Genomic DNA, 14,474 nt, shown 5'->3' with positions numbered 1-14,474 from the left:
ATTTACGACCTTGAACTTTGACCCTTTGACCTCAATATCAATAGGGGTCTTCATTAGGCCACAGGGAGTTGTTATATAAAATTTCATTGCAATAGCTCAAATGGTTCTAGAGATATCGTGTGGAAACGAAAGTGTTTTAACAGACAGAATTTGCTTATTTATGACCTTGACCTTTGACCTTTTGACCTCAAAATCAATAGGGGTCTTCTTTAGTCCATAGGGAGTTGCTATGCTAAATTTCATTGCAAAAGCTCGAAAGCGTTACAGACAGACAGAAAGACGGAAGGACGGATGGACGGACGGACGGACGGACGGACAAACCCAAATTAATATCCCCCACTTTTCAAGCGGGGGACAAAAAGGTATTGGCAGTATAAAAGAGATGAAAACAACACCAATTTAAGTATATGCATTTGACTTTATTTTGCGACTCCCCCTGCGATGTGCTTTCCCATTAACGACTCCCCCCTACGTAACCGTTACTGTCTGAAGAGAAAATGTCTTAATTATCAATTTTTATAAAGTCTAGTTAAGTTTAAGTTGCTGCATTTAAAAGATAAACGTTTTCTCTTACTGTTTTAAATGTGAGAATCCCTACGCAAGCCGTAAATTGTGCAAATCATGCATGTTTTTACCACCCGATCAACGTAAATATGAAAACTGTCAAATAGTTTCGAAGTGTTTGAGAAAACTAGACGTATATGATAGCCGGACAAATGACCGAGACAAAGCTTAGTTATAGCCATCTTCCGTGGGATATTTGCTTTTTTTTTGTAAATACATTATATATGTACCGAAAAGGACGTGACCCACATCTCCTCCGACTCCGAAGCGGTGAAAATCTACTCCCCCATACGTTGAAAACGACTCCCCCATACTTTTTAGCGACTCCCCCGCGTTACCCGTTGTATACGGTGTATTTGATATCATTGACAACTGCTTTTTCAATAAAGATGGAACTCTTGAGGATGAATTCTTCTGATCAATTTACCCTAAGTGGGTCTTCGTACTTAGACATGTCGTAAAATTCAAACTGATAACAATTAAAAACAAATTTTTAAAGTTTTAATGATTTACATGTTTAACTATATTTATTTTTAAATACAAAATCTTTCTATGTTGTATTGATGACCAAGACGTGTGCAAAATAATTACGATATTTACGACATAGGCCAAAGAAGTGAATTCGACATGATCGAGAGAGGAAGAAGACGGGATCGCCCCTTTCAAAGCTATAGGAATGCCGAATGACACACCGTTAAAAGTATTCTCGATAAAAGAGTCGACAGAAATTTGAAAACATTTTAAAAATCGCCGATATCACAATGATGCCATGTACATTCTCGAAAGCGGCGCCCCAAACATGCCAGCCTAGAGCGCCGAAGTGTGCTGACGTCACGTTCCAGTAGCAGTGGAAAAGCGAAAATGTAGATTTCCAGTGCTTTCAAACTTATTGAAAATAGCACTGTTTATGCATTATAGAAACAAAAGTTTTTAAGTACCTGGTATACTGGCACATCGCAAACTGAAACATTGCATAAACATGTCCCATACATACATGTAACGGCCAAAATGCTCACCTGGGCTAATTGGGAATAAATTGATGATATGTTGATCTCATAAAATTATACAATTATAGCTATATTTTAAGGTAAATGCGATGATTCAGAATCTAAAGGAGTAAACGATTTATCGAGCCTAAAGGGTTAGGTAAACATTGTTTTTCGATGATGGAAATCATCGTACTGACAGAAAAACTCAGCAGTATTGTATATTTTTATATCATTATGTCGTTACCCCGATTATCCTGGATTTCTTTATAGGTTTAACTACCGTTGAGGACGGCGAAATACTAAGTTTATTGGTTTTTTCCAGTTTATCCAACTATTTTTATCGAACTATTACAGCACAAAACAATCTTTGTTAAAGGAAGTAACGTATTTCAAACTTACATTTGAGATAATATCATTGATTTCTCATACAAACTTCATTGTTCCGTTATTTTTTTAGTTTATAAATATTAAAAAATTGAAATAAATTTAAATAAAATGTAAAAGCAAGTGTGAGTTTTTTAAATGTAAGAACCAAGACAAATAAAATGATTTAACATTTAGACTTTATCAGTTTTCTCACATATATAAATAGAGTTACTTAGAAAAAATGGCTGTGTACAGTCATAAAAATGCATAATTTGATATGATTAACCAAGAAATCTGTAGAAACGTTTTGCAATTAACGGAATAACAGTTCAAATATATACACCTGAAGACAGATGATAAATCCAGAAAGCGCTTGTGTTAAATGAAATTTGAAAACTGCATTTTCTTTTTCTTTTATAATTATTTTAATCTGTGAACTATATATATATTTAAAATACTATTATAAACAAGCTGTGTTTGTGAAACACTATGCGCCCGGCGTAACCAAAATTAAAAAAAGTTTTTTTTTTTTTTGCATATAGGTGACAGTCAAGGTCACAAGGCCATTGAACTTTAAATTCTTTGAAAGAACTCGATGTGTGTATTATGCATAATAAATATAAAGTTTATATCTTTCATGGTTCAAAAGTTATGGTAAAGGTTAAAGTTTGTAGAAAAAAGCTATTTTTAACATATAGGTCACAGTCAAGGTCATTGACCCTGGTGTCATTTGAAAGAGCTTTATTAGTGGAGTATGCATACCAAGTATGGAGTTTCTATCTTTCATGGTTAAAAAGTTATGTCGAAGGTTAAAGTTTGTAGACAGACAAACAGATAGACAGGGCAAAAACAATATACGTCCCGGACCTATCGATTCGGGCACATAAAAAAATCATTTTTAGACTGGATGCACAGGAGGAGGGGGGGCTGCTGGTACTTCTTTAGCTACAGGATCATCCAGTAGTTTTACATCAGATACTTTGCTAATTGTCTTTATATCAAAACCTCCACATGTACGGTGACCTGTATCTTCCTGATGAAGTTGACGAGAAGGAATGGGTAAGACAATCGACATCATCTTTAATATAAAAAAAAACTTTAAAACGAAAAATCAACACTAAAGATGTATTATATACAAGTGTTGTTGTCAAAGTAGTTTTAAGATGTTAAATTAATCTGCTCTCTGATTCGAAATGTAACATTTTTATGATTTTTATGGTTTAATTTAATTAAATTTGGTTTAGTTTATACTACTCAGCAACAAAATGGTCGCTGATGCCTTTGACCTCTAGTTTTATGTAAACAATACTAAAGAGGTGGGTAGCATGACGAAGGGTTGTCCCCTTCTGCAACACCCGAATTAATTCCCATTCTTGATGTTTCTCTCGATGAAAGTTTATCGAATATTATGAGTGAATTGAAACGAAATTTGTCTGCACTTTCTACCATCGGCTCATACATTCAACTTGTCGTTGGCTCGGATATATTTTCCATTTGTATGCTTATGTCTGAGTTTTGAGATAAATATTTACCAAATCAATGTAGAACATTACTTAATTTGAAAAAAAAAATCTTGAAAATATTTCGTTTTATGCGTTATGTCAAAATTCCTGGATGATAGTCCATTGCAGAGGTGTCTGAGAGAGAAGAGCGAACGACAACTCTACATAGGAGATTGTCCCGTCTGCAGAAATTTCAGAAATTATTTCGTATAAACTGAAGTCCAAGTCAAAAGTGAACCCAAATTTATTGATTTGAAATTTAACAATGTTGAAACTTTTAAAACACTCTCTGTCTGTCTCTCTGCTCGTCTGTTTAAAAAGATTTTTAAAAGTATGTCTGACATACTTTTTAAATCATTTATCTCTGGCCATAACTTTTGAATGTTTTGCACCATGGCTTGCATGCTTTACATATATGTATTCTTTGTGTAACTTAAGAACGGTTTGGACCATACATGCCATATATATAGTCTATATCTCTCACGGTTCAAAAGTTATGGCAAAGATTATAGTTGACAACAGACAGACAAACATATACACAGACAAACATATAGCTAAACAGACAAGGATAAAAACAATATACCTCTCGAATCGATAGGTGCATAAAAATGACTGAGTCGTTTACAGTATTGCGACCAACCGGTAGTAATTCTTGTTGAAATCAGGCCGATCGAAAACTACCTCAAATGTCCAGTTTTTTGTTTTTTGTTTTTTTTTTTTTAAGAAAAGCGAGGGGATTTTTTACAATTAATTGCGAAAATTTTCAAGGATCGTATGATTTGGAATTTATAAAGAAACCAAAATCGATATAACTACAGTCAACAAGTATTTGAAAGTGGATACGTATAGAAAGAATGAGTGCACTTAAGCTATGAGAGTTGGAACCTTTTCGGCTACCCATTTTAAGCTTAACATTACAATATATCGTTAAATTAATCTATGATTAATGTGCAAGCACATGCTTTTGATATTTATTTCTAGAATTTTTTGTCATACATATTTCTATAATTACAGAAAATGTAATTGAAAAGAACATGTAAAAGCCTTAAATTCCGGAAATTTGAACGGGACCACTTTCGAGTCTAAGGTATCCGCAAATAGGCGGAGTCATTTAAACAACATGGTTGTGGAATGTAAACATGAGCACATACAATGTATGATTTTTTTCGCACTACGAATTTAAATGGAGAAGAGAGAGATCTTGTTGATTTTATGGTGCACAATTATCAATAATAATAATAATAATATATATATATAAGCAGAAAACAGGCAAATTATTTTATATCCTTCCACATTTAAGAATAAAAATGCAAAACAAAAGTAAATTCAGCACTGGTGTCCACAGCATGTGATTATGAAATGATTCTGATGATAAGGCATGGGGTAGATGTCTCGCTCTACAGACCATAATACAGAGGCGACATAAGCCTATAGATACATGTACTTACTATTGACACTGTCAATACCAGAAATCTTTCCAAACACCCCTAATGTAAAGCATAAAGTTAAATAAGAGACATATTATCTTCAAACCCTATTAAAATTTGCGCAAAAATATCCCATAGTTTGAAGTTGGAAGAACAAAAGATACTGTTACAATAGAGACTTACACACAATGAAATGTTCAATGAAAGCATTATAGCGTATCGAACAGCAGAATGTCACGTGATTAAGGTGATTATAATATCAATCGTTGATGCACGGTGACCGGTTAATTTAGTCGCTATGTCGACCCTAGTTTAGGGACATTTTTTTTAAATAAGATATGAGCCGCAACTTGGCCACGTTGTCCTTTGGATATGTATATAAGTTTAAGTTAAAATGCACATTATGTGCAAATAAGAAAAATGGCCAAGTTGCGGCTCGATGTAAACAAAGTCGTTGAAAACTGGTATGCATATGAATAACAATAGAAATGAGACAAAATTATTAGAACCCCGTCTCAAAAGCTGGTGTCGCTCGGCATTGTTTAATACTTTCATGTTATATATTATACCAAAACCTGCTCTTAAGATATTGTTTAATACCTATAAAACATAACTTGAATGAATTTTGGAATCTTATTTTGCGCAAAACATCGGGTTCCAACTTCCATAGCTTAAGTGCAGTCATTCTTTATCATTCCCAAAACTGATGACGTAATACTCAGATTTCGGGGGGCAATTCTGTCCCCCCTGCAATCATATATGTACGAGTACACTTTAGTTTGCTAGACCTCTACTTCTACTACTTCTACTACCAATATCATAGCTGCTGACAGAACTGAACAAAAAAGACATTTTAACATGATTTTTTTCATGAAATTATTAACATCCATATTATATTAAGGATTATCTCTCTTATTATAGAATATCGGGAGGCCCAGGTTCGATTCCCGTTTGCAGCGCCGCGCGTCTACTACCTTTTAGTAAGAAACAAACTAAGTCCCGTCGCCAAGCGCTCGGCATTAGAATTGGAAGTCATGGGTATTTCGGGTATGACCTTTGAAGTCCTAAAATGGGATGTTAAACAGTATAAAATCAATCAATCAATCTTATTAAAATATCGATGAACATTAAGTTACCTCAACAGTAGAGCTTTCATGTTCTTTTTTAGGTTTTCCATTCTCTTCTCGTACATTTGAAGGTACACTATCGTGTCCTTTCTGGGAGAAACAGCTTCCCATAGCTGTTACACTACAGCTAATAGGCGGAACAGAACTAAAATAGAAATAAGTTGTTTATGAATCATATAGTTACAATTTCAACAAAAAATACAGTCATGCATCATGTTCATTAAATACAAGAGTAAGTACAGCTGAATTCGTCACTGATGTCCAAATAACGTCGATTTACTTACATAGGCTACTCAAAAAAAGTCTTGAGTGAATTTCAGGGGTTGACTGGGATTTTACTGTGTGAAAACTACAATAACGAAACTCTTCATTTTATACCATATATCACTTGCATTAACGATAGTGTAGTAATTGTACATGCCAAGTTTGGGGAAAATCTACCGTCCAGATATTCTTAAGAAACTGTCTTAAAATACAGTAACATTTACTATAAGATTATGAAGAAAAGTGCTTTTGTTCAAACAATAATTATTATTTATTATTTAAGGAGACTAATACTATATCATTGTACATAAGAGTATATTTATTTGCTATAGGGGGCATCTCAAAATGCCAAAACTTAAAGAGATTATCCTGTTTTTATAGAGTGCGTGTACTACAAAATCTGACGGACAAAACGGATTATATTAAAACGTAATAAAAATTAAGAAACTTTAGAAATGCAGACATAGCTTTAAATTACACGAGGATTATTCCCATCCCAATTTCAATATTCCTCGCCCTCTGACGTCAAACACAACGGCAGCTGCACGAGATTTACATGCATATTTGGCTTTTTTAGCGTCAGACTCAGAGACAGATACGCACGAGATTTGCATGCATATTAGGCCTCCTTAGCTACTGACCTATTGACCTGCCTAATTTACATTCCAGCAGAATTATCAAGAAATTAACTCCGCTAACTTTCAAAGAGTTATCAAAGAGAGAAAAATTAGAAAGGGAAATATTGATCTATATGACTGACCATGCATTTGCTACTTTCGACGAAGAACAGCTTAAAATACAAATGCAAACAACATGAAGTTACAGAATGGATTATCCATATTTTTTTTTAAATATTTGTGCCTCGAAGCAACAGAAAACCCCAAAACGTAGATAGCAAGAGGACATTGACCGAAAGTTGTCACAACAACAGTGTTAGTTATGTTGGGCCAATGTTGGTAATTAAAGTTGGCCCAATATTTGATCTTTTGCTCATCGAAGCTGTAACTGTTCATGTTGTTTTCATTTGTATTTTAAGCTGGTCTTCGTCGCAAGCAGAAAATTCATGAAAATTCATTGGTCAGTCATGTCTTTCAAGCTGCCGAAATTTTAAATTTGTACTAAACTACTAAACACGAGGACAAATTTATGGTTCCTAGCGTATTAGATTAGCGATAAGACTTCTCTTAGCATTAAGATACATGTACTAGTATCTCTGATGTTCTCTATTGTAAAGAGATGACACACCTACCATCTCTCTCTCTCTTTCTCTCTCTCTCTCTCTTTCTCTCTCTCAAACACACAATACTCACCAAGAACTGCTTATACAAATATACCACAAGGCGTTTGATTGTAAAGATTACTTTCATCTGAGTTTTTTTTCCCTGTTTTGTTGAATGTTAAGCTAACATGTCCCTTTCTATTAGAAATGAGGAATTTCAATATGGTTGGGAAAATCCCTTATCAGTCCATTATACAAAACTGTTTAAATACAGGACCCCAAAAGATTATTACTGGATCAATAATTCAGGGTTATCTTTAAACATTTTTATGTCCCTGTAATAAGAGATTTGGGGTTATAAAGTTTTTGCCCTGTCCGCCCGTCTAGATCTGTCTGTTAAATTTTGTCTGCAACAAATTTAACCTCGCCCATAACTTTTGACTGGGTGGGGCTATAGCTTCCATATTTCAGGTTTATTCTTTGTGACAAAACCTTAAGTTTCTTTGGGAACAACCAAATTAACAAATGTAACTTCTTGACCCTGTCCTTAGAGTTTGACCCACTTTTACAAAAGATACACATGTACATAACTTTAACTTTGGCCATAACTTTTGAACAGTTTGTGCAAGGGCTTTCATATACTTCACGTGTGTATTCATTGAGACAAGGCCTTTCGATTGGATTAAATAATTTTACCTTTTAACCTTGACCTTAGATTTTGACCCACTTTTAAAAAAACTTTATAACCCTGGTCATAACTTTTGAACGGTCAATTACTATTCAATGCATGCATGACATCTGATTCCACCTTCTGATGTTTTCTAGGCTCCGCGTTTTGCCTGGTTCGATTTGTACTGCTTCATTAGGATGTTGAGTTTGATTTCTCTTCATATCTATTTTCATTCAAGAATATTTAGAAGGACCGTATCCTGAAATTAAAATAAAATAGCGTATAATTCACCTGTGAGAATGATTTAATACATAAGTGGTCCCAACCTATCACCACATGTAAGTGGGAGTTGGGGTTGGTATAATTGGAACAAAATTAATTCTACATGTACACTAAAAAGGATGCTTACTAAGGATGCCATCTACCTACCTAGTCCTTGTTGTACCCGGGGGCACTTAGGGCAAGGGTTTTCATTCCTCTCTGTTCTTTGCTATCTTCTCCATCTCTCTTCAAGTAAGAATTATGTTCTTTAGTTCCTTTTCTACCGTTCGCCTCCGTGTTGTTTTTGGTTGGCCTCTTCTCCTTCTCGCTTCTGGAGTTCATCTTAAAGCCACTCTTGTGATGCCATTTGTTGGCTTTCTCTAGACATGGCCTATCCATCTCCACCTGTATTTTCCTATTAAGGTTCTCATGTCTGTGGTTTTGTTGTTTAATATAAATTTTTGTTGGATAAAATATCCTCAAGATCTCTCTAAGGCACCCGATATGAAAACCTTTCATGACACTTTCTGTCATCCTTCAGCATTCATGCAGCAACATACAGAGGACAGAAAGCACACAGCTATTATACAATTCCATTTTAAAGCATGTATGTCTGCTGACGCTGCTTGACTTCCATTCTTAAGCTTGACATTAGGATCCTCTGGTTTTAGACCTAATCTTGATACGTGTATTATGTTCTTGTTAGCAACGCCATCAGGTGTTACTACACCTCTAGGTGTGTAAAATATGATACATGTATCCTTAATATCTTATGAATTTTTCTCCATTCAGTTGTATTTAGGGTGGCCATGGACTATTTGTATTTAGGGACATTAAGGTAGAATGCCACACCAATTTTTTATTTTATAGATCTTTGAGTCATCCTTTTTAAACAATGGTTTCAGCATTGAAGAGGCCGACATTAGCTCTTAATTATTTTATATGATTTTTTTTGTATTTTTTCAAAGAAAACGAAAAAAGTTCATTACATCCAAATTAAGTGCTTTCTTGTAAAAATGTTGCTGTAAATGAATGCATCACATGAATACCTTATAAAATATGCAAAGAAAGTCTGGTTAGACTTTTTAATTTTTTTTATAAAAAATTATTTATGAAAATAAAACACATTATTTGTGAATATTTTTTAAACCTATGGTTAAAAACACCATAAAACTAGTCACAACTAAGGACAACATGTTTGTCAATCATATTTTTAAAAGAAATTGAAACGAAATTGAGAAATTTTAGAAAAATTAATTTTTTTAATATTTGGACCTAACCCGATCAAAATTAAACTGATCCCGATCAAAATTAACTCAAAATGAATAGAATGCTAATTTTTTGCCTCTTCAAGTATTTACAATGAAGAAATCTATTTTATTGTCAGGATCTATAAGGTTTTAACCCTTATAACACCTAATCAGACTAGTGTTTTTAGGAAAATGCTATTTATTTCCAATAATTGTACAATTATGGTCGGGATCGGTTTAATTTTGCTCGGGATTTTCCAAAATTAAAAAAAAATTAATTTCTTTAAAATTTCTCAATTTCGTTTCAATTTCTTTTATAAATATGATTAATGAACATGTTCTCTCCAGTTGTGGCTTGTTTTAAGAATATTTTAACCACAAGTTTAAAGAATATTCACAAATTATGTGTTTTATTTTCATAAATAATTTTTTATAAAAAAAATTTAAAAGTATAACCAGACTTTCTTAACATATTTTATTAAGTATTCATGTAAATAAATGCATTCATTTACAGCAAAACTTTTACAAGAAAGCATTTAATTTGGATGTAATGAATTTTTTTCGTTTTCTTTGAAAAAATACAAAAAAATTCATGTAAAATAAATAAGAGCTTATGTCGGCCTTTCAATGCTGAAACCATTGTTTTAAAAGGTTGACTCAGAGATCTATAAAATAAAAAGTTGGTGTGGCATTCCTCCTTAATTACTTCATTTTTCTTCATGTTCATCGATGATTATTACGGCGCCGCTGGAGGGCCAGGTAAAAAAATATTTTTATTTGTTCGGACAAATTAGAAATTCGTTCGGACGAATTAGTTATTTGTTCGGACGAATTAGATATTCGTTCGGACAAATTAGAAATTCGTTCGAACGAATTAGAAATTTGTTCGGACAAATAAGTTATTTGTTCGGACGAATTAGAAATTCGTTCGGACGAATTAGTTATTTGTTCGGACGGATTAGAAATTTGTTCAAACAAATTAGTTATTTGTACGGACGAATTAGTTATTTGTTCGGACGAATTAGATATTCGTTCGGACAAATTAGAAATTCGTTCGGACAAATAAGTTATTTGTACGGACGAATTAGAAATTCGATCAGACGAATTAATTATTTGTTCGGACAAATTAGAGAAATTGTGAACAACTGTCAGGACACCGCGATTAATGTGCGATTTGCACCAAAACGTTTCATTTTAATTTGATTCTTTGCAAAATAACTTTACTGAACAATATTATCAATAAATATTTTGAAGATAAGTCGTTTTAATGTTGATTTCTTTCTTTTAATTTTTATGTACATATTCACTACCCTGCATTTATTAATCATGACATGTGAATGATTTTTGAAATACATTTCTGATACATATGTCGACGATATGTGACTGAAATATTGCCGATTCGGCGTAAAACATTCAATCAATCAATCTGGTACATATGCAGTGTATAAAATGAATGAAGGTCCTCATTGAATTTTTAATTAAATATCCTGTTTGTGAATTAAGGAAACTTCACAAAAATGAACTTGATCGTATTGATCCCAGGTTGTTCCCATGACTCGCGAGCCGGTGAATTAAGATGTGAACCGGTCAATCTGGTATATTCCCTAGTTTTTTAGAGCATAATTATAGCCCCCTCCCCTTATTGGAGAGGTTCATGTAGTTGAAAAAAACTATTTAATTTCACTTACAGCATTTCTTCATTTTGTTTTTACTTTTTTACATTTGAGTACCAGTTCGAAGGTTTGATAGGCCAATGACTCACATAGAAAGGGGAATTATGAAACAAACCTCTTTTATGGGGAAAATAAATCATGAATGAATGAAAGTTAAAATATTTTCAATTAACAACCCACCCCCCCCCCCTTTCCCTCCTCTATTTAAAAATGATCAATTTTCTTAATCATTGAGAAGCTTAACTTGCATTAAATCATGATGTTTTTTTTAAATTTTACTGCACTTTCTAGGAACGTACATGTATTCATCTATTTTTATCCTTTTCCCGGAAAAGGGCGTGTGTTTAATTTGGTCAATATTATACCTGCATGTTTTAACTCATGCGCTTTTCCGATATCTAAATATAAAATAAAATTTATTAGATACTTAAAAATAGTTTTTAACGATCTTAGAAAGAATCCATTGGAGATGGACTTATGAGATTCCCTCTTTTTGTTCCTTTATCACAAAATACTTAAATGTGGGAACAGCGGTATAGAAGCAAAACTATACAAATGTCCTAGGTAGTAAGCCCCACCTTTAAAAAAAATTAGACCCATCGAATAAGAGGCTCGATATTTTGAGTCCGAAGTTTATTTAATATAAATTAATACAATACAGCAACGTAGCATCGTATTTGAAAGTGTTGGGGGGGGGGGGGGGTGTATTTGCTGAGAAAAAAATAGCTACCTGAAAAGTTGATGAGCAAAAAAAAAGGGGGACTCAGGAAAAGTTGCCCAAAGTTGACAGTCTTATTTCGTGGGGGGGGGGGGGGGGGGCTTACTTTTCCAATGCCATTTTTTTCCCGTATTAATTGCCGGCAGTGTGAATAAAACCTTAAGGAGTGGATCTCATCTTTTCAAAGAAGCGGTAACTGACCACTGGCACCCCAGTGTTACCAATTTAACACCACCAGCAAAAGTTGGTCTGGTAGAACCAGATCAGGGATTGGAGTGAAAAGATGTTTGAAAAGAAGTAACTGACCCTCTGAATTTAATAGTGGGATCTCAGATAATATACTTTCAGAATGGCAGACTTTAGGCCTATAATAAATACCGATATAGAACCATTGTTTCCAAATATTTACAATCAACACACCCGACTTTAATAGCACATGTCTAGTTGCTACGTGTGTATGTCATGGTCCAAAGAGCTATTTAGGTATTAAAAAGGGATGAATCCTCCTGAATAGACAAATTGTATATCTCTCTTTACAAGATAATATGTGCAAACATCTAATTTGTCCGAACAAATATCTAATCCGTCCGAACAAATAACTAATTCGTCCGAACGAATTCCTAATTTGTCCGAACGAATATCTAATTCGTCCGAACAAATAACTAATTCGTCCGAACGAATATCTAATTCGTCCGAACAAATAACTAATTCGTCCGAAAGAAATTTCTAATTTGTCCGAACAAATATCTAATTTGTCCGAACAAATAACTTATTTGTCCGAACAAATTTCTAATTCGTCCGAACGAATATCTAGTTTGTCCGAACAAATAACTAATTCGTCCGAACGAATTTCTAATTTGTCCGAACAAATATCTAATTCGTCCGAACAAATAACTAATTCGTCCGAACGAATTTCTAATTTGTCCGAACGAATTAGATAACTAATTCGTCCGAACGAACTTCCAATTTGTCCGAACAAATAAAAATATTTTTTTTACCTGGCCCTCCAGCGGCGCCGTAGATTATACCGATTTTAATGGCATTTATTAGAAATTAGATGTTTTTCTTTGCATTTGCTTTTCCAGATGAGATACAAGTAATTGTCACAGTTGATATTCAATTATATATTTTGTTAATAATTTATATTTGATAAGCGCGCATTGCTAATCAAACACAGTGCTGTTTTTGTGAATGAGTGCTTTGTGTGAAATTCAATGACTTGTTAAAAAGTCACCAGATGATTCTATCTTTAGCTTACCAACCGACCAGGTATACGAGTACGTTCAGTGGACCAATGACACACCTCTATCTGATAATTAATATGCATGTATACTAACTTCCTGCATATTAAAAGTGTTTATCCCACCAAATAAAACATCCATTAGCTTCTACCTTCATGGTGTTCGAGGTCCCACCATTTATGAAATGTTTAAGTCATCGAGTTTTACGATGTCTTGATATCAAGTGCCTGTGCTTGATAACTAAAATATTCATTATTTTATTCTACTGGATATCTGGTTTATTCTACTGAAACAAATTTCGATAATACGTAACATATCTTATGAACACGTACAGCGACTTCTCATGTTGTATATTTGTAACATCATAGCAGTGTTTTTGTGTTGTACTTGTCTCTTGTTCATGTGTTCTGTGTTTCTAGATTTCTTTTTGTTATCCGCGATAAAACATAAAATTGAACCCAGCGTTTTCTCTAAAACAATTGACCCTGCGACATATATAATTAAAAGGAAATTAAAACACTTCTCGCAAAGAAATTAATTAATACATGGATCTTCTTACATGCGATATCTATGAGGCGCCGTTTTGGTATTTACTGGCAAAAAGTGATATCACCTATTCGACTAGATATCATTTTTTCGAATAGGTATATCACCTACTTGAATATGCGACATCATCAATTCAAATTGGTGATGTCGCATATTCAAGCTGAATAGATGATATCACCTATTCAAACTAAACTGTCCAAATGGGACAAAATACCCCCGCTGGGTTTTTCAGAAGTAAGTTTATCCATAATAAAGATATGTATCAAACATGAATTATGAAATTTTTCTTCCAGTGACCTTGAACTTCCCCCTAAATGACCTTTGGTCAAGGTCATGACACACCCTAAGGTCATGGGCAATCTTTGTGTGAAATGAGAACCTACCAAGTTAATACATAAGAAAGATATGGACCGGACACGAATTATGAAATTTTTCATCCAGTTACCTTGAACTTCTCCCAATGACCTTGGGTCAGGGTCAAGACACATTCTTAGGGTCATGGGCATTCTTTGTGTGAAATGAGATCCTACCACGTTTATACATAAGAAAGAAATGGACCGGACACGAATTATGAAATTTTTCTTTGGTCAAGGTCATGACACACCCTTGGGTTATGGGCAATTTTTGTGTGAAATGAGAACCTACCAAATTTATCCA

The 14,474-nt window shown here is 33.8% G+C and overlaps 1 long non-coding RNA gene across 1 annotated transcript; it reads right to left on the bottom strand.

Moving 5' to 3' along the window:
- Positions 1-2,540: 2,540 nt before the first annotated feature.
- Positions 2,541-7,639, bottom strand: LOC134251978 (uncharacterized). Its single transcript, XR_009988869.1, has 3 exons — positions 7,550-7,639; positions 5,985-6,120; positions 2,541-2,997 (listed from the first exon to the last, which is right to left on the bottom strand). It is a non-coding gene; the product is annotated as an uncharacterized LOC134251978 (long non-coding RNA).
- Positions 7,640-14,474: the final 6,835 nt, after the last annotated feature.

The sequence above is a fragment of the Saccostrea cucullata genome, unplaced genomic scaffold (assembly GCF_032062105.1).
Source record: "Saccostrea cucullata isolate Sc308-1 unplaced genomic scaffold, CSIRO_AGI_Scuc_v1 ctg4849, whole genome shotgun sequence".
In the NCBI taxonomy this organism is placed as follows: domain Eukaryota; kingdom Metazoa; phylum Mollusca; class Bivalvia; order Ostreida; family Ostreidae; genus Saccostrea; species Saccostrea cuccullata.
This window is presented reverse-complemented; position numbering and strand designations above follow the sequence as displayed.